We start from the raw sequence: 19,625 nt of genomic DNA on the forward strand, positions 1-19,625 counted from the left end.
TCAAAATGGAATGACAGACAGTCTGAATGAGTTCTTATAGTCATAAATGCTTGATGGCTATTTATCTTTCTAGGGATCCATAAAAAATACTTTAATGTTTGAGTCTGGGAGAATACTGGTAGCTCCTGATGGCATTGCTGGGCTTTGGAAAAAGATTGTAAGCTTGTTTGTGGATTTGCCAATGTCATGGAACATCCAGACAGAACTATCCAGTAGACAGTGGGAGATGTGGTACTAATACTGAGCAGAGTCCTGGGTTGTGGTTATGGAGTTCTCATGCTCCGAGTTGAGGGATCAAGCCATGAGAATACAAAAGCATGCAGGGAAAGCAGAAGATCAGGGATTAACCTGTTTAATATGGCCACAGGTAGAATACTGAAGGAGGAAATATAATGAGAGAAATGTCACAAAATGTGAAAATAACACCTAGAAGATATGGTCTCCCAAAGACAAAGGAGGAAACTTTCCATGGTGAGGTCAACAGAACCTAATACCACATAACAACTCAGGAGAATGCAACAATTTAGGTAAAGCAAGAAGCAAAGTAATTGTTTCAGTTAGGATGTTAGCAGAAAATCATAGAAAACTCAGACCTACCTGGCTAATTGAAAATATATTTATTCTCACAGATAACAAGAAGTTCTGGGAAGGGATATTGATATTTTCAGGAATCATAGTCACTGAAGTTTCTGACACTAGTTTAGGGAGAATTCACAGGCAATGGAGTTTTTCTGAGTGCTTATAAAATATCCTGTTTATTCAGTTAGGAGGGTTTAGATACAACCCTGATTTGTCTTGATTCATGAATTAACTTACTCTATTATCTTACTGATTAGAAATCAGAAGATTCCTGGGGCGCTTGGGTGGCGCAGTCGGTTCATCGTCCGACTTCAGCCAGGTCACGATCTCGCGGTCCGTGGGTTCGAGCCCCGCGTCGGGCTCTGGGCTGATGGCTCAGAGCCTGGAGCCTGTTTCAGATTCTGTGTCTGCCTCTCTCTCTGCCCCTCCCCCGTTCATGCTCTGTCTCTCTCTGTCCCAAAAATAAATAAAAAACGTTGAAAAAAAAAAAAGAAATCAGAAGATTCCTGAACACTGGAAGCACAGTGTGGCAAGAAAGCAAGTAAGTTACCTCATTTTTGAACCTTTCATAAACATGAATGAATGAGATTTTCTAATATGTGGCTTTCCACTGAAGAGATGTTATGGGCACAGTCATAATGCCCTTGAGTTTCTCACTGTATGGTTACTATAGAAGCGGGGTCAGGCATCAGTTTCTTTAAGCAGCCCCTCTTGTTTTTTAGGAGTGGTGGTCAAAGTGAGATGTAGCTGCCCCACAAAGATTTCTGCTTTCTGGTCAATACTGAAACAGTGTTCCAGAATTGTCTCCTTGGGCTGTTGAAAATGAAACTCAAGAGGACTTTACTTGTTTGGAAGTATAAAATCTTAACCCTGACCTTGACTATTAACATTTTGTTCCTATTTATAATTTCTCTCCCAAGTTTCTTGGGTAGGGATATAGGTTATAGTCATAGGAATTTCATATGGTATAAGTGTAAATTTCATTTGTATCATATTTTTTACACAGAAATTTGGGAAGCATTTGGAATCCTCCTGTAAAAATGTTTCTAACCACAGCAGTAACAACAAAAGCGTCCTAATCATTGGGCTGAAGACATCATACAGACTTATGTTATAGCCAGAACACCAAGATTCAACCACTTGTACACATGTTACCTCCTAACTATTTCTTGCCTCAATCAGTTATGTTGTTTTCTTTTTAGGGAACTAATGCGGCACGGCTCAGAAATTTCAGATGCGTGCAGCTGGGATAGTTATAATAAGCATGACCTCAGGACATCCTGCCCATGTATGACTTGGTGATTGAATATATCCAGTGGAATTAAACGAGGGCTTGAAACTTCTCATTATTCTTCAGAGACATGTTTACAGAATTATCATGCTGTGCTTGGCATGCTTACGTCTGGCAGTTCAGCAATAATTAAGAATTCAGATATGTAAACATAGAGCTGAGTTACTCAATCAGAAAGGGAATAAGTTTACCAAGTAAATGAGAAGAAAAGGGAAAAAAGCAAAATGAGCAGAAAAGGATCCAGAGCATTTGGCATTTCTTTTAAATCTTATACTTGATTTTCCTTAGGTCTATATTTGCTTCTTTAGATTCTTGCCATCCAGACCAGTGTTTATTTGTGAGGCAGCAATAGTAATAAAAACTCAAGATCTTTTCAAGGGTGTAAGTAGCAGTTATGGGATTCATATAACGGACGCCATTTTAAGATGGTGGGATGAGCTTGTGCTGCTCAATCTTTTATGCAAAAGTCCTGGACATGATAGAAAAATAAACAAATAAACCAGTCAGTAAATACATACACTTGCAAATAGAAATAGAAACTCTTGAAGGACCAGAAGCTGTGAGAAATTTCCTAAAGATGGAAATTAGGTATTCCAAGGTTAAGGAGGAAATCTACAGCCCAGTCCATTTGTGGTAAAACATTACTGTGAAAGACAGAAGTAGATCAAGAGTGTCCATGCTGAGAGAGAGAAAGAGTAAAAGCCATAAGCAGCAAAAGTTCCAGGGACAAACGACATGGTGACTAGCCGAGTGTTTTGGGGGTAAATGCCTGGGGTTCTTCTCTTTCTAGGGCCAGGCAGAAACAATGGGGAATCACAATGCTCAAGGTAGCAGCAGTGAGTATTGGAGCTTATCTTTCAGAAACAGGGTCTAAGAGGAGTAAGAGATAGTTTCATTAATTAAAAGAGAGAGTTTATGTATTTCAGTAGATGGATAGTCATTATATTAGCCAGGCTTCTTTTATTGAGAGAAACACAACTAACTAGGCCAAGAAGAGCTATTTCCTGACGAGTGTGCACATATTATGGGAAGGATAAAGTCTTAAAGATGACAGAAGCCTAGAGCTCTAATACCACAGGAATTTCTCCCTCCTGCTCTGAAGGCCACCTCTAACCTTCAGACAGTCTTCTTTCACCATAACTGGAATGTAGCTTCCATCAGCCTCAGACTCACATTTATCTGCTGAGGAATGGAAACACATTCTCTGAACCCAAGATCCCCAGACCAAGAACTATAGCTAGGGAGGTAGGTAGGGGGCTCATAATTTCATTGGCCTTTCATTGGCTCTGAAACAATGGCATACGCGTAGAATAAATTCTATGCGTAGAATAAATGTGTCGCAGGAGAGGATATCCAAAACAATAGATGTCCCGTACCGACATGGAAGTTAACTGTTAGAATCATGATGCTACGATCTTTGTTTGTGTGTTTCCATTTGTAGACCTATCTGTATAGATTGTTGCAGAGACCGGAACTGACACTGAGTGGAGGTGAGTACGGGGAAAGGACTTCATAGAGGGGGTAACATCTGAATAAGTCTTTAAGGATCACTAGACATTTCTTGGGCAGGCAGATGGGAACGACACTTGCAGAAGTATGAAGGTATGGGATGGCATGTTTGTGGGGAGTAGCAATATAGCCTAGATTTTGATGTAAGTTAGAAAAGTGGACTGCACCTAGGCTCCTAAAGAACTTTTATACCTGACTCTAATTTAACTCCACCCTGTGGGTGCTGGGTAGTCTTATAGGTTCCTGGGCCCAATTCCAATGTGTGTGTTAGGTTTTGGGGGGCTTCCCGCACAACACCAAGCAATTCTCAGACACCAGCAGGGTGTCTGGGAATTTAACTCAGTCCTGACACTATCTATCCAGAGCCAGAGTCAGATGCCACGAGTTGAAGACTCAGTCTTATGAGACTGTCCCCTGTCCCCCTCAGATGTCAACTGCAAGCCTAAGTTGTTACCAAACCAACCAGCTACAAATTGAAAGGTCCCACGACCCTCTCCTCAGGTTCAATTAATTCGCTAGAGCAGCTCAGGGAACTGAAAGAAATGTTTTACTTGCTAGATGACTGGTTTATTATGAAAGGAAACAACTCAGGAAGAGCCAGGCCATATGGAAGAAACGCACAGGGTGAAGTAAGGGGCACAGAGATTCCATGCTCTCTCCAAGCGTGCCACTCTCCCCAATCTCCACATGTTCACCAACCCAGGAGCCCTCTGAACCCTGTCCTTTGGGTTTTTATGCAGTCTTCATTACATAGACACATTTGATTTTTCTTTTAAATGTTTATTTATTTACTTAGAGAGAGAGAGACAGTGAGAGTGAGCACGAGCAGGGCAGGAGCAGAGAGAAGGGGAGAGAGAGAACCCGTGCAGTCAGCACAGAGCCCAACAGAGGTGGGGCTGGAGCTCACCAACCGTGAGATTGTGAGATTGGTGACCTGAGCCAAGATCCAGAGTCAGACACTTAACTGAGTCACCCAGGCATCCTGGCACATTTGATTAAATCACGGACTGTTGGTGATTGATTCCATCTCCAGCTTCTGTCCCTTCCTTGGAAATTAGAGTGGGGATGGGGCCTGAAAGTTCCAATCCTCTCATCACTGGGTTGGTTCCCATAGCAACCAGACCCTATCCAAGGCTCACCTAAGGGCTCATTAACATAACAAGATGCCTTTATGGTTCTTGTCTCAGGAAACTCCCAGGGTTTTAGGAGCTCTGTGCCAGGAATGGGGGATGAATACCAAATATATACTTCTTATTATGAATCACAATTTCACAGGAAGCCATTGAGGTTTTTCAAGAGGTGAGTTTAAAAGCCAGTTTCTGTTATTGTAGGATTGTTAAGCAGCCCAGGAAGTTCAGACTCCAATCTGGAAACTTGACATTGGCCCGTAGCTCCAGGCTCAACTGCAGCCCAGCTTGCTACCCATCCTTTTGGCTCTTCCTTGCATGAGTCATACCTCAGGAGCACTTGTAAAGAGAGACAGTTGGACTGCTGGGGAGGCACACTTCATCCTCCGGGAGGCCCCTTGACTCTTTACTGGAGGTCCACAGCTCTGAGCTTCTACAGCATGGGGGTGAATATGGTGGCCGAGGTATCAAAGGAGAAAGGAAGCCTTAAAGGATACAAAGTGCAGGTTATGGAACGTCAAAGACAGATTGCAGCCACATCAGTATGTTGTTGGGCTGTGCCTTAACACCTTCCTTGATGCCGCTGACTTTTATGCCAAATACCTGGGTCTCATGATTTCATTGGCCTTTGAGAACCTGACAGACTGTGAAACTCTTAAAGCAAAAATTCTCCTGCTTGCCCATGTTGAATCAAGAGCAGAAATCCATAATCATCAGGCTGTATTTTCTGTGTTTCAACCTGCCTCCTTTCTTCTATTATTCCTCTCAGGCCAAAGTAATACATATAAAATAACGTATATGTGTGTGTGTATATATATGTGTATATAGATAGATAGATGTGCATTGTGTGTGTGTGTGTGTGTGTGTGTGTGTGTGTGTGTGTGTGTGTTTGTATACATATATGCAAAAAGCAAACACTGCTTTCTCCTCCATGGTAGCTGAAGACAGGTGGGCACAGCCTACAGTGAGTGACAGGGCTTGCCTGCTACCCAGTGTTTGCATTACGAGTAACGAGAAAGCATCTACGGTGCTTGTGTCCTTTCTTATTTGGGGTCATCTGCAACTCCACTGGGTTTGGGGTATATGTGCACTCCCACTTCCTGCAGGGCCCTGTCTGTCCTTGATCCTTACAGCTCCTCTTTCACTAACTTTGTGCCCTGCCCACTTCAGGCAAGGGCAAGGAAGATGTCAGCCTAGAATTCTGCCATGTCTAAAATATTCACGTTCTTTCTCACGGAGGAATGCTTCGCCATCAAGACCTCTATTAGTGAGCGTTAAGATTAAGCTCTCAGCCATGATGTGAAGACACACAAATACAGCATTGCATGGAATTCTTATGACATTGTTGTGTGGCAAACACAATGATCTCTGCCAGTTTAAGTCATGTCACTATCAAAACTCATGTTATGGTTCACGCGATGTTGCATGAACAGGGAGAGCACGTTTCCCATAATAGCTTGGAAATACATAATAAAATCATTATTCTTGTTCAACAGGATTTTCACGAAGATATTTTGGCGTATTTTTATAACCTTTGAAATCAAGGTGGAGAAACAAAACTCAAATCAGCTTTGGACTATTTAGAAAGTCTCATAATTATTATCCTGGCGGCATAGGTCAAGGGAACTTGTACTTTGAGGCTTTAGACTTCTTCTTACTGTAAGAGCAGGGCAGGCCACCCCAAAATGTGCCACAATAGCATATGGATTATTTTGAAGTTACTTGGGAAACAGCGCAAGAAGGACTCACTCAGGAAAGCATGTTGGCTTAGTTATCGATATTACATTTTCTTTATTAATTTTTCTATCTACCTGTATGCAGGCATGGGAGAGTAACACCAAGTGTCGCTTGGTGAAAGGAATGTGGTTTTTTCCCCCTATCTCTTAATAATAATGAGTGTATCAAGGAGAAAGTCAATCATGTTCATTTAAATAATCTCCCATCCAAAATCATCCTGCATATTTCTGGTCATACTGGTTTCACATGTTTGGAAATGCCACCAGTATTTCTCAGTGGGAACTAAGGAATGCAGACTAGAATGCAATTTGATATTGCTAATGGTGATGTTATCTCGTTATTTAAAACAGTTGCAGAAATCCCAGACTGTAGAGGTTGGGTTAACGAAAAGCAAATATAACTAGTGGAGAATTCTCTGTAGAGGATGCTTTTAGGCAACAGGATTCAGCAATGGAATGTGGCAAGTGCCCACAGCGACCCCCTGGCTGATACAAATAGGTCCCAGTGACCCACCTCAAAGTATGCATAGGTCTAACTAACCAACTGGCTACTTACAACCAGGAATAGTTACCAAAAAAGAGAAAATTCCATACGTCCCCATACCTCCTCACCGTCCCCATACCTCCTCACCTTCCCCCTTTATTTTTCTTTTTTTTTTTAAATTTTTTTCAACGTTTATTTATTTTTGGGACAGAGAGAGACAGAGCATGAACGGGGGAGGGGCAGAGAGAGAGGGAGACACAGAATCGGAAACAGGCTCCAAGCCATCAGCCCAGAGCCTGACGCGGGGCTCGAACTCACAGAGGGCGAGATCCTGACCTGGCTGAAGTCGGACGCTTAACCGACTGCGCCACCCAGGCGCCCCTCACCTTCCCCCTTTAAAAACAGCTCCCACCCACCACTTGCTTGCAGACAGCCAGCCTCTCTTTTCCTATCCTGCTCACCATTCCTTTGCGGTATGTTCAGTAAACTACTATCTCCTTTATTCCGCCTCTGGTGAATTCTTTTACTGCCTGCGCCATTTTCCGCCCACATTTGGGGGCCCCATTTAATAGGACAGACACCACACTTAGAAACTACATTCTCCAAAACATTTAATACTCTTTCCACAATTTTGAAATTTTGGATTTCTTTTCTTTTATTCGATAACTTTTCCTTTTCTAGAGAAAACGGCCGGTGAAGCCAAAGTCAGATACATGTAATAGAAGTCCAATTAGGCTATTTTCTGTGTTAAGAAATTGAAACTTGGGGATTTTAGTGCCTGAATTCCTTCAAATGTTCAGCTTAAACTGCTACTTTGTGAAACAAATTAAAGGAGATTAACGCATCCTTAGTAGGAGAAATGTAATTCTTTTTTTTTTTTTAAGGTATTTTTTTTTAATTTTTTTTTTTAACGTTTATTTATTTTTGAGACAGAGAGAGACACAGCATGAGCAGGGGAGGGGCAGAGAGAGAGGGAGACACAGAATCCGAAACAGGCTCCAGGCTCTGAGCTGTCAGCACAGAGCCTGACGTGGGGTTCCAACTCACAGACCGTGAGATCATGACCTGAGCTGAAGTCGGACGCTCAACCGACCGAGCCACCCAGGCGCCCGTGTAATTCTTAATATAAGACAAATTTTGCATTATAATTTCTCTAGGGAAAAGGCTTGTTTAAATTTTACAAGCAAAAGAAAGGAAAGGGACGTGTTGAATTCTGTGGAACAGGTTGTAGATCCCCAAAGCCCCTTTTGTATCATATTGTGGTCGCGGAAACTAAACTGGAATTGTATTTGTAAGTAAAAACATCCCTACAAGGATACTTTCCAGAAACCCTACTCAAGAAAGCCAACCTCCTTTTGACTCCAATGCTATTTGAATACTTCTTCGCTCACTGTGAAGAAAGGGCCCCACCCTTCTCCTGAAGTGAAATGGCCTCCTTTCCTCCCTTGGGATTTTACTCTGGGTTGAGGAGGGAGGCTCAATTAATAAATCTTTGGCCCCTGGAGGTGTATGGATACAGCTCCAGCAAAGCGTCCGCTGGGGCCAGGCAGGAACGTGAACTGCAAGTGTAATTTGTCCCCAAGACGCCGGCTTTTGGAGCTTGCAGCCAGCCCTCAGTGTCACTCTCTGGGATTCACTCTGACGGCCAAGGGCATATTCCCCATGACAGTCTGAACAGAATCTGAGACTCACTGATATTAGAGGGTGGGTCTTGGGGTGGGTGGGGAGTGCATCTCAACCAGGGAAACCATTCTATGGAACCTGGAGTGCTTTTCCTGATTATGTTCTAGAAACAAGGCTACGTGGCAGCGTACAAAGAGCACAGCCTCCCATCGCCTCCAACCATTCTGCTTTTGTTGGGGTGTGTTGGTTCTCGTTATAGTCCTTGGAGGGCTGTTGAGGCTGGTCTGACAGTCAGGACAGGCCTGGTGGGTGGTGCCAGGAACAGTGACTACTCACAGCACCCTCCCCATCCCCCAGCACACACGCCACACACACACACACACACACACACACACACACACCCTCAGGAGAGAGGAGTCAAGGGAGCAGACCCCTGTGGTCCTGGCTGAGGCCTCCTCCCCAAATTGAACAGAACTGTGTTCAAGTCCAGGATTTCAAACACCCTGTAATCCCGACTATACTAAGTGGATTCCAGAAGTCCAGGACAACTTTGGCCTCGAGCAAATACACCGTCTTCTGAGGAAAACTATCCCCCCCACCTTGATAATTAAAAAAAAAACAAGTTGTTAGTTTACTCATATTTGTGTTCCCTTTGTTTAAAAAAAAAAAGATAATAAAAGGGAAAAGTCGTGAGTGCCTTCATTCAACTTCCTTCTCTCCATCCTTCCAACCCCATCCTTTCTGAGAAATGCTTGGAAAGTTCCTAATGGACGTCGGAAGCCGTCCTGGAATCAAGGCGCCCTGTGCCTTCAGAGGTCCATGCCCAGTGAGGGGGAGCTCACATCTCTCTTGTGTCCTCTTGGCTTTTCCGTAAACTCTCATCCGTGTGAGTAATTTCAGCGTGTCTCTTCATCAGCCTGAAAAGGCTGGCAGGCTGAAGCGGGGCTCCGATAGACTGAATTCAAGCGCACAGGCTGGGAACGTGTGAGCATATAAAATCTCAGCTGTGAGTACCTGCCCACAGAAAACAAGGGAACAAACAAACCAACAAGCGGTTCATCTAAGAACAGGCAGTGCTTTCCAAGTTCTTCGGTGTGATCTATGTGCTAAATCGCATCTTCATTTTTGTTCCTTCTCCACCTCCCAGCCTTGCCCTTCCTGGAAGCTCCTGGAGAGAACTGCTACCCTTAGCATAGGTACTCCTTCTCTTTGGGAATTCGACCTTCTTTGGGAATTTCCTCTGCTTCTCTGCAGGTGGGCTCTGAAGCCACCACCAAGTGAGTAAACCGTTGGAGCCAATTAGTAAGCCCTCAGCCCAAGCAGCAGCAGTGACCTCAGCTCAGTGGCCGCAGATAAAGGCTGCCCTCGGTTTCTCAGGAACTTTTTAAATTCTTTTGGCAGCCTTTGGCTTCTCCGGAATCGCTGCTAAGCCAACACACAGCTGGAGCTCCTCTGGACACTCACAAGAAAACCCGAGAGCCCTTAAAAGCCCCAGCGCGCAGGGGAGCCAGGCCAAGGTCAGGGGTCAGCGGCGGCTTTAAAGGGCCTGCGGGGCTGGCGGCGCTCGCTTGCTCGGTACCACCTGCTGCGGCGCAGCGCGGACCCGGGCTTCCTGCGAGCTCCCTCCGGCCCGCAGCGGGCGCCCCACGGCCCTCTGCAGAGCTGGGGTTGGTCTCTGGGGTTCTGAGGGGCCCCAGACCCCGGGAAGTTCGGTGAGTGTGACGTGCGTGGGGGCTTGCGGCCCGAAGTGGGCGGGAGGAGAGCGCAGGTACTTCGGCGTGGGTGGGATTGTCCCCTTCCGGTGATTTTGCACCTAAAATCCCGGACTTGAAGGAATCTCTCAAACGGTGGGAGACGAGGCTCTTGAAGCCTAGGTTTTTAGAATTGGAAAGGACCAAGGACCAGCAGCATCTCCGTCCCGGGGGCCTTTTTAGAGATGCAACTTCATGCGCTCCAAGCCAGACTTGCTGAACCAGAACCTCTAGGTATGGGGCCCAGGATTGTGTCTTTTCTCAAGCCCTCCAGGAGGGTCTGATGCAGCTAACGTTTGCTACCCCCCTGACTTGGAGGTCATTTAGTCTAAGATTTGGGCCCCTCACTCCATGCAGGAACCCCCCAGGTAAACCGAAAGGGGTGCATGGAGGATAAACCATGAGGCATTAGATGCTGGGATATATAAAGGCACAGTAAGAACTTTGAAACACTCTTGGTTTGTGGGAATTGCTATTCCGTGTCAAACTGTGAACTGTGATCTTTGATTTCCTCAAAACAGCCGCTCAGGGCTGTAAGAAATGTTACTGAGTTTCTACTATGTGCAAGGTTCCAAGCAAGGTTCTTTCAAAGTGAAGGAGGGAGTTTTGTACTTTTAAAATCTTCAAACTGTTGGTATATTTTTCCTTTAACCAAGATCTTTGTCATTGGTGTAGTGCTTCTCTCCACATTTATTTTGGGTTTGGGTATTTAAGTGCTCCTTCTGAAGTTAATTTTTGTTAATTGTTTTTAACCCAGAATGCCAGATTAGATATTCTAAAGATATGTATTTATTTTATGAGTTCTTAAGAAAAGCTCACATTGGCAAGACATATTTTTTGATGTTCCTATTGAAGTCTACTTGATACATTTTATAAGTAGAATATATAGGGATCCTGAGATTTCTCTTTTAATGTTTATTTATTTATTTTGAGAGACAGCATGCACACAAACGGGAGGACTGGCAGAGGGAGAGGAGAGAATCCCAAGTAGGCTCTGGGCTGACAGAGCAGAAATTGACAGAAATTGACATGGGGCTCAATCTCAGTGAGATCATGACCTGAGCCAAAATCAAGAGTTGGATACTTAACAGACTGAGCCATCCAGGCACCCCGGGATCCTGAGATTTTTTTCTAGGAGTCAGTGAGAAAGACAATTTATCATCTCTGATGAGTCCAATACCAGAGCTAGCTACCTTATACAAACTCTGAGAAGAAATCAGTTGCTATGGGAAAGCCCCTTGGAAACAATTATGGATGCCATTGTTACCCAAATTATACTGTTCCCTGATGTCCAAGGTTCTGAACTGTTCTTGCAGATAAGGCAGCTGGGCTCTTCATCACTGCTGAGATCCTTACTCATGAAATAGTTGATGAAGAAGGTTTTATGAATGGTTTGCTGTTAGTTGTGTTTTTTTATTCTCCTTTGGTGGCTTAATTTAAATATTAGGTCTAAATCTACTACTGAGTCGTTCTGAGACTCTGGAAAAAATCTCTGTGGATATTTCTCAGTTTTCCCTTCTTTTCAATGGGTGGATGCAGGATGTATGCTTTTGATGTGGTACTTGCCAGCATTATTCCAAAATGTCTCCCCAGAGTTCCCTACTTGCCGTATGGTTACAATATTGAATTTCTTATTAATATGTTAAAGTAGAGAAATACTTAATACAATGATCATAGTTAATTATGTATGCATGTTTTAAGTTAAGACATCTCAGAAGCTTCCTCACAGATTTCAAAGGCTCACTTCTGTTTTGAAAACAACTTTGGAAATGTCCGTTAAAATTACAAGTTACTGCTAGGAATGTCATGTGCCTGTGAAAACTAAGCTTGCCATTGTAAATATTCCTTATCCCGAATCATGACTACATACAGTGCTTGCTCATAAGAATTCAAAGAGCGTATACTCAGCATCCTTTTATAATGGATTGTAAGGTTTGCAACATAGGTCTTATTTTTGTCATATTTTATGTTGTTATTTCCCTTCTTCAAGTTCAACTCACCTTCTAAAAGAATAATTTTTAACCCTGGAGCATTTATCCAGAACCCTGTAGCTCTGAGAGTGGGGGACGGGACTTGAGATGTATACTTTTCATGGCATTGCTGTTTGCTTTACGGATCCCCCGCCAATCTCCTAGGATCTCAGATCCAGGACCTCTCTGAGCAGGTGCAGAGGAGGTGATAGGCGCTGGGCAAAGCTGGGACCTAGGATACAAATGAGATGCGTGCCTACCTTATGAGGAAGGACAAGCTGGTGGGGCACGGGCAGTTGCCAGCATTTTTGTCACTGTTGTCAATCACCAGTGCCCTGTGGTCCTGCTCTAGATTCTCTTGACCTGCTCACATTCTAATCCTTCAAGCCATGTTTTGGGGGCATACCATAATTCAAGACTTGGTCTCTGAAAAGCAACTGTAAAATTCTGCTTTCTGGGGCACCTGGGTGGCTCAGTCGGTTGGGCGTCCGACTTCAGCTCAGTTCATGATCTCACAGTCTGTGAGTTTGAGCCCTGCGTCAGGCTCTGTGCTGACAGCTCGGAGCCTGGAGTCTGCTTCAGATTCTGTGTCTCCCTCTCTCTCTGCCCCTCCCCTGCTCATGCTCTGTCTCTCTCTGTCTCAAAAATAAGATAAAAACATTAAAAATTTAAAAAAAATTTCTGCTTTCTTTGATGGACCCAAGTGACACTTTGAGCCTTCTTCCTTAGCATGGTTAACTAATTTTTGGAAGATAATAAAGGACATGAAGAGACCAGAATAGTGGGATGAGAACTTTATAAAGACAATGTAGTTCAGTGGAAGGAATATCATCTTTGCAGTCAGAGAGACTGCAAGTTTTGGGACAAGCTGTACCACCACTCTGAGCCTCTGTTTCTTTATCAGTCATATGGGTATAATCATCATGCAAAAAGACCTACTCTTCTGCTGGTTCAAGCACCTTCAGTGTATATTTCACTAGCTAACATTAGCTACAAAGGAGGTTTGGAAATGTGTTTTTATAGCTAAGCACATTGCCCTAACCATCAGTATAGAGGTTCTATGGATAAAGAGGGAAGATGAGGTAATGAATAGGCAGCTAGAAGTTTACCAAACATGGACACAGGACAAGAACAGTTCTTTGGAGATTGGAAAATGACAGTGGTTGTGGTGGATAGTGGGGCGTAGATGTGTGTGCATTGGGGAGTACAAAGTGGTAGAGAAAATGTGATCATGTTTCTAGGCAACTGGATGGCTTGAGGATGTTCAAGTCAAGCAGACAGGCCCCTGAAATAGAAGTGCTCTGGGTGTGAAATTGTGCTGGTAATAATATCTCTGTCTAGGTCTTGAAGCAGTTTACATAAATGGCTATATTTAAATCTTACAATAATCCTGAGAGGTAAAAAATATGTGTGTGTGTGTGTGTGTGTGTGTGTGTGTGTGTGTGTGTGTGTGTGTGTTTATGTGTGTTTATTACCATTTCATTGATAAGGAAGTTGAGGCTTAGAATTATTAAGCCTTTGTCTAAGAGCATATGCTCAGTTAGCACACAGTTTCTGTAGACCTTACCTTTCTGGCACCCATTTAATCTCCTTAATGGGGATGGGTCAGGTTGTAGAAAAAAATGAGAGAATGAAGTTAACTTTGTATACTTCCTTTTTACCATTGCAATAAGGCAAGAAAAAAAATTGGAAAGAGGGAGATAACATAATGAAATGTTGTAATTTAATAATTAAAGATGATTTAATGATTTAAGAGCCCATATACCTGGGTTCAAATCAGCATTTAATCACTTGCTAGCAGTGTAAACTTGGGTAAGACATTTAACTTCACTTTTTTCTTCTGTCTTATGGGGTAATAGTAGTACTCATAGAGATGTTGTAAGATAAAAAACAAGAAATAGTGACTGGTACATAATAAGAAATAAATGCATGCGGCAAGGCCTTGGTGCTTCAGATAGATCATAGCTAAGAGAAAAAATTGGAAATTAATAGAGCTAATTAAGATAGCTGACTACAAAATAAATTTCGGTAGTAACAAGCAGCTGAGAGTATAATGATAGGAAAATGTGTATTCTCAATAACAACAAATTATAAAATAGCTGAGGACTATGAATGTGAAATGTGTAGGACCAAGTCCTGTTGGATCGCTGCTGCCTGAACTTTACCCCCCATCCTTGCCCCAAACACACATTCAGATGCGGCACAGAAAACCCAAGGTACCAGTATTGGTTTTATGCAAAAATACTCCCAAGAAAAAAAGAAGCACTGTTATATGCAAGACAAAGATTAAGAATTATTCCAGGAAACAGAGGAAAATTACTCTAAACTCTAAGAAATGTAAGAGGTAATGAAAGACAAAGCCAAGGAAAGCACAGAAGTGACATAAAACCAAAACCCAAATTAGAAGGTATAAGTCAGCCTTGTGGAAAATTAGATTTTGATTTAGAGGACAACTTTGGGGGAAAAAATCGCATAGATTGCAGAGGGCAAGGACAAAGAGAAAAAAGTGGTTTGAATAATAGTGATGGAGAACAAGAGAGAAACAGCATCAGACTGTGTGAATTTTCTGGAAAAAAAAAAGACAGAACAACAAAAGGGAACTGAAAATAAATATAAAACATATTGTATTTCTATGATCTCAAACTATCATGAATTTCAAGATGTATCTTTGATTTAAAAATCACCTTTGGGCAAATAAAACGGAACAATAAAATTATATTAAATGAATGTGTCAGAAGATATTTTGCAGTTTGAGAAAGACTGAAATGTAAAATAATATGTTTTTTAGTTGAGAAAACACAGAATTAGATGAAAACTTCCAAAGTAAAAGGACATCTGCATTGGCAGGTGAAAAGTCTCATCATCTTCTGAAAAAACAAACAACCCTCCCCACCCCCCCACCCCCCGCCAATAAGATTAGTAGGGTGTTCTTTAAGGATAAAGAATTAAATATCCAAGCAGAAAAACAAAAAATAAATTAGACTGGACATATAAATGATCTCAGCAACATCAGATTTTGGAAGACAGTGACTCAATGATCAGGGCTTAGAGGGAAAATGACAGGAATTAAGACCAGGGAATTCAATAGCCACATTCAGTATACGGCTTGTGCTATATTTTCGTTAGCACTGATCTAGATTGCTCCAGATGGCAAATTGGAAGGTATCAGAAAGACATTCTCAGTTATGCCAGATGTCAGGGCCCGTAAGCTAATCCTTGCTGTTCAAGTGTTTTCTGAGGACCAGCGTCCTCCAGGAGCTTCTTAAAAGTGCAGAATCTCAGGCCCCACTCCCAAACTACTGAATCGGAGCCTATATTTTAACATGATGCCCAGGTAATTCATGTGCACATTAAAGCTCGAGAAACACTGTCTTCCTTAACCGTTTCCTAAAAGTCTTCTAGCCCACTGCTTTGTAACTGGTGTGTGTTGCAAGGACTGTGGATCTTCTGAGACACTGATCTCCTTAACCTGTGGGGTGGAAGAACTTGGGCTGAGGACCTAAAGAACAATGTCATTTTCTTTGTGCACCATGATCTATGGTTGTGCTATCCAGTGTGGTAACCAGTCATCATGTGTGGCTATTGGGCACTTGAAATGTGACCAGATTTTGAGGACTTAGTATGAAAAAAGAAAGCAAAATGTTGCATTAATAATTATTATATTGATTATATATTGAAATTTCAGTATTTTGGATATACGGGGGTTATGTAAAATACAGTGTTTAATTGATTTCATGTATTTCTTTGCTAATGGGGCTGCTAAAAAATTTAAAATTGCATATGTGGCTTGCGTTTTGTTTCTTTTGGACAATGCTGATCTGCTTGCTTTTGGTGGAAAAAAGACAAATCAAAATAAAGAACCCAAGAATGGATATGGACGTATAGGCACGTTAATCCTATTTAAACTTGGAAATAAAATTGAAATAGCTGTGGTATTGTGATCACAGAGCAAGAATTACATTTTTAAAAATAAAAAGTTACAATATGAAAACCCTAAAGTTTAAAAGATAATTTATTTTCTTTTTTTAATTTTTAAATGTTTATTTTTGAGAGAGAGACAGAGTGTGAGCGGGGGAGGGACAAAGAAAGAGGGAGACACAGAATCTGAAGCAGGCTCCAGGCTCTGAACTGTCAGCACAGAGCCTGATGTGGGGCTCGAACCCATGAACCGTGAGATCATGACCTGAGCTGAAGTTGGAAGCTTAACTGACTGAGCCACCCAGGTGCCTCTTAAAAGATAATTTCATGAGAACAGGTGAGGAGATTCCTTTTGCCTCTATAGAATTCAATCCAAAAAATGAAAGAAGAGGAAGGTAATGTAAGCAGACTAATATTCCCATCTTTTGTGGGGAGGGGGGCATAAATTTCATTTCTAAAGTTAATAAGTTTAGAAATATAAGTTAAAATGTTTTATTTACAAATAATTTTAATTAGTTTGTTCTAAGTAAAAATCTGATATATTTTCTTCCAAATTGATGATCAATAGAGGAGAAATTAAAAAAAAAAACTGACAATAAGGGCAAAAAAGTTAAACAAAAGAAACAATAGGGAAAAATAAGGGATTACCTATAAAAACAGAGATGATACAAATTCAAACATATATTTTATAATATAATGTGAATTCAAATGTCCCCTTTTCAAAAAAAATTTTTAATGCTTATTTAGTTTTGAGGGAGACAGAGCGCGCAAGCTGGGGAGGGGCAGAGAGAGAGGGAGACAGGGGATCCAAAACAGACTCCACACTATCAGTGCAGAGCCTGATGCAGAGCTTGAACTCAGGAACTGTGAGATCATGACCTGAGCTGAAGTGGAGACTTAAAAGGCTGAGCCACCCAGGTGCCCTGCCCCCCATTTTTTGAGAGAGAGAGAGAGAGAGAGAGAGTGCATGTGTGCATTCACACTCCCTGGGGAGGGACAGAGGGAGACTGAGAATCTCAAACAGGCTCCACACTCAGCCCAGAGCCCAGAGCCCAATGTGGGCTCAATCTCACAACTGAGGGATTGTGACCTGAAACAAAATCAACAGTTCGATGCTTAACCAAGTCGCCCAGGCACCCCTAAATCCCCCTCTTAAAGAAAGAGATTCACAGATTGGATCAGAAGACTATATCCAGCCAAATGCTCTCTACCGGAGATGCATCTAAAATTAAAAAGATTTGGTAACTGACATTAATGATATGCTATCCAAGAGAAAGCAGGAATTATAATGTTTGTTATATAATGTTGAGATCAATGACAAATATATTAAATGAGGCAAAATGCATGCATTTTTAAACCTCCTTCCTTCCTTAAACAAACACCCCAATATTTATTGACCAGACACCAGTAAAGACGGGATACAACAGTGAGCCTAAGTCTATGTCGCTGTGTGACGGAGTGTGCCATCTAGTGGTAGCACACACTATAACCACAGGTCACATAATAATAGTATACTAATAACAAATATAATCGGCAGTGAAGAGATACCTGTCACAAACCTTACGAAATAGCTAACATGGTATAGAAATAGATAAAGCTCAAACTGCAAGAAATGAAAAGACAGTGTAGGGGAAATGTTGATCCACTTACATTAGTCCTCAAGAGATCAGATAGACAAAAATAAGTAAGGATGACTTAATAGATTAATAATGAATTCTAAATCATCAGGAGAAAATATTTTATCTCCAAACAGCCATAAAGCATTTTTAAAAGTGAGTTTAGGGATGCCCGGGTGGTTCAGTCAAACATCTGACACTTGATCTCAGCTCAGGTCTTGATCCCAGGGGTTTGAGTTCAGGTCCCGCATTGGGCTCTGCACTGGGCATGAAGCCTATTTAAAAAAAAAAAAAAAAAAGAAAGAAAAAGAAAAAAAAAGTGAGTTTAATTTTTTTTTTTCAACGTTTATTTATTTTTGGGACAGAGAGAGACAGAGCATGAACGGGGGAGGGGCAGAGAGAGAGGGAGACACAGAATCGGAAACAGGCTCCAGGCTCTGAGCCATCAGCCCAGAGCCCGACGCGGGGCTCGAACTCACGGACCGCGAGATCGTGACCAGGCTGAAGTCGGACGCTTAACCGACTGCGCCACCCAGGCGCCCCAAAAGTGAGTTTATATCAGGTCACAAAGGAAACCTCATTATGTTCCAAAAAAGAGAAATATTACAGACCACATTCTCTGAATGCAATGTATTAAAACCCAAACTAGGTAATAAAAGCAGGAGTTACACTAACACTAAAAGATAAAACACCTTTAATAAAACAAAACAGAACAAAAAACATTTAAAATTTCTATCCACTAGAAAAATTTAAAACCACAATTGAAGAATACCTGGTCTATAATAACGAAAATACTTGCCTCTCAGGGCCCATGTTGTAGAGTTATAGCTGTACCTAGAAAAATGCCCTGCTCAAAAAGCTTTCATTTCTAAATAATAATAGAAATAAATGGATTAATCATTCAGTTCAGGAAGTTAGAAGACACAGAATGAGCGTAAGAAAAGACAGAGAATTGAAAACTGAGACAGAGAAAAACAACCACTTTGATTAATAAATGAAAAAAGCCTTTTGGAGAGAAAATCACAGTAAAACCAATAATCTACTAGTCATCATAATGCAGAAAAAGAGCAAGAAAACAAAACGAATAATATTAGGAATGAGAAATTAGACATAACCCTTAGATGGTAGAGAAAAATGAGAGGATCTGATTTTTATCTGATTTTATCGTAAACAATACAAAGCCGGGGTGAAGTGGAAAGTTGCAAAAGGAAGCAGGAATGCTGATTAACAACATCTAAAGTAGCGGTAGAAACCCAAGGGGTGTGTAACACTGGAAGGGATTGAAACTGCCGAAAGCTAATGTGCTCCAGCCTGCTAATACCACGCGTAAATACCTTTCAAAACTTGCAATGATAGGTCACTTAAAATGTTTAGGAATAAAGAGAAAGAAGAAAGGTTTCCAAGTCATTTTTGTGAATCCAGTGGGGCTGATACAAAATCACACCAAGCCCGACAAAGAGAAGGGAAATACGCACTCCTCCCTTGTGAACAATGACGCAAAAGATCTGAATCAACTGTTTCCAAGCCAAAGCCAATAGCCCAGAAAATATAGAATGACTAAGTGGAGTTCGTTCTGAAGAAGGAGAATTGATTAAATATGAAGAGCTGCAATAAACTATTCACGAATCAAGTTCAATAGAGAATTGTAGTTAGTAGATGCTGAAAAGGTATTTGGTAAAACTTAGCAGCCGTTCTTGATTTTCTCAAGTCTTCGGTGAAAATAAAAAAGGGACATTTTCTTATTTCAATGTTTAGAAATATATGTTATAAACTAACTGCCAGTATATCACACTTAACGGTGAAAAACTTGAAATACTGCCATGTAGTTAGGAACATTAACGACACCATTATTTAACATTGTTGTCAAAGTTCCGGTAAATGTAACAGTTCAAGAGAATAATACAAGCTACTGTATATACATTTAAAAAGAAGGGGTCAGGGCACCTGGGTGGCTCAGTCTGTTGAGCATCTGACTTCGGCTCAGGTCATGTTCTCGCAGCTCTGTGAGTTCATCTGTGCTG

At 41.7% G+C, this 19,625-nt stretch overlaps 1 protein-coding gene and 1 pseudogene across 3 annotated transcripts in view; one reads left to right on the forward strand and one right to left on the reverse strand.

The window, feature by feature from the left end:
- LOC112850030 (FMR1-interacting protein NUFIP2 pseudogene) overlaps window positions 1-19,625 on the reverse strand; it is a 62,276-nt pseudogene that overhangs the window by 27,506 nt on the left and 15,145 nt on the right.
- The window catches only part of COL6A5 (collagen type VI alpha 5 chain), a 134,994-nt gene continuing 125,020 nt past the window's right edge, over window positions 9,652-19,625 (forward strand). For 2 of the 3 annotated variants that reach the window (XM_086674272.1, XM_086674273.1), the window contains exon 1: window positions 9,652-10,061. The gene's annotated coding sequence lies outside the window, so the exon portion shown is untranslated. The remainder of the gene's footprint in view (window positions 10,062-19,625) is intronic. The other variant, XM_086674274.1, reaches the window with a different exon arrangement.

The sequence above is a fragment of the Puma concolor genome, chromosome C2, assembly GCF_028749965.1.
Source record: "Puma concolor isolate L17-30 chromosome C2, mPumCon1.1.hap2, whole genome shotgun sequence".
In the NCBI taxonomy this organism is placed as follows: domain Eukaryota; kingdom Metazoa; phylum Chordata; class Mammalia; order Carnivora; family Felidae; genus Puma; species Puma concolor.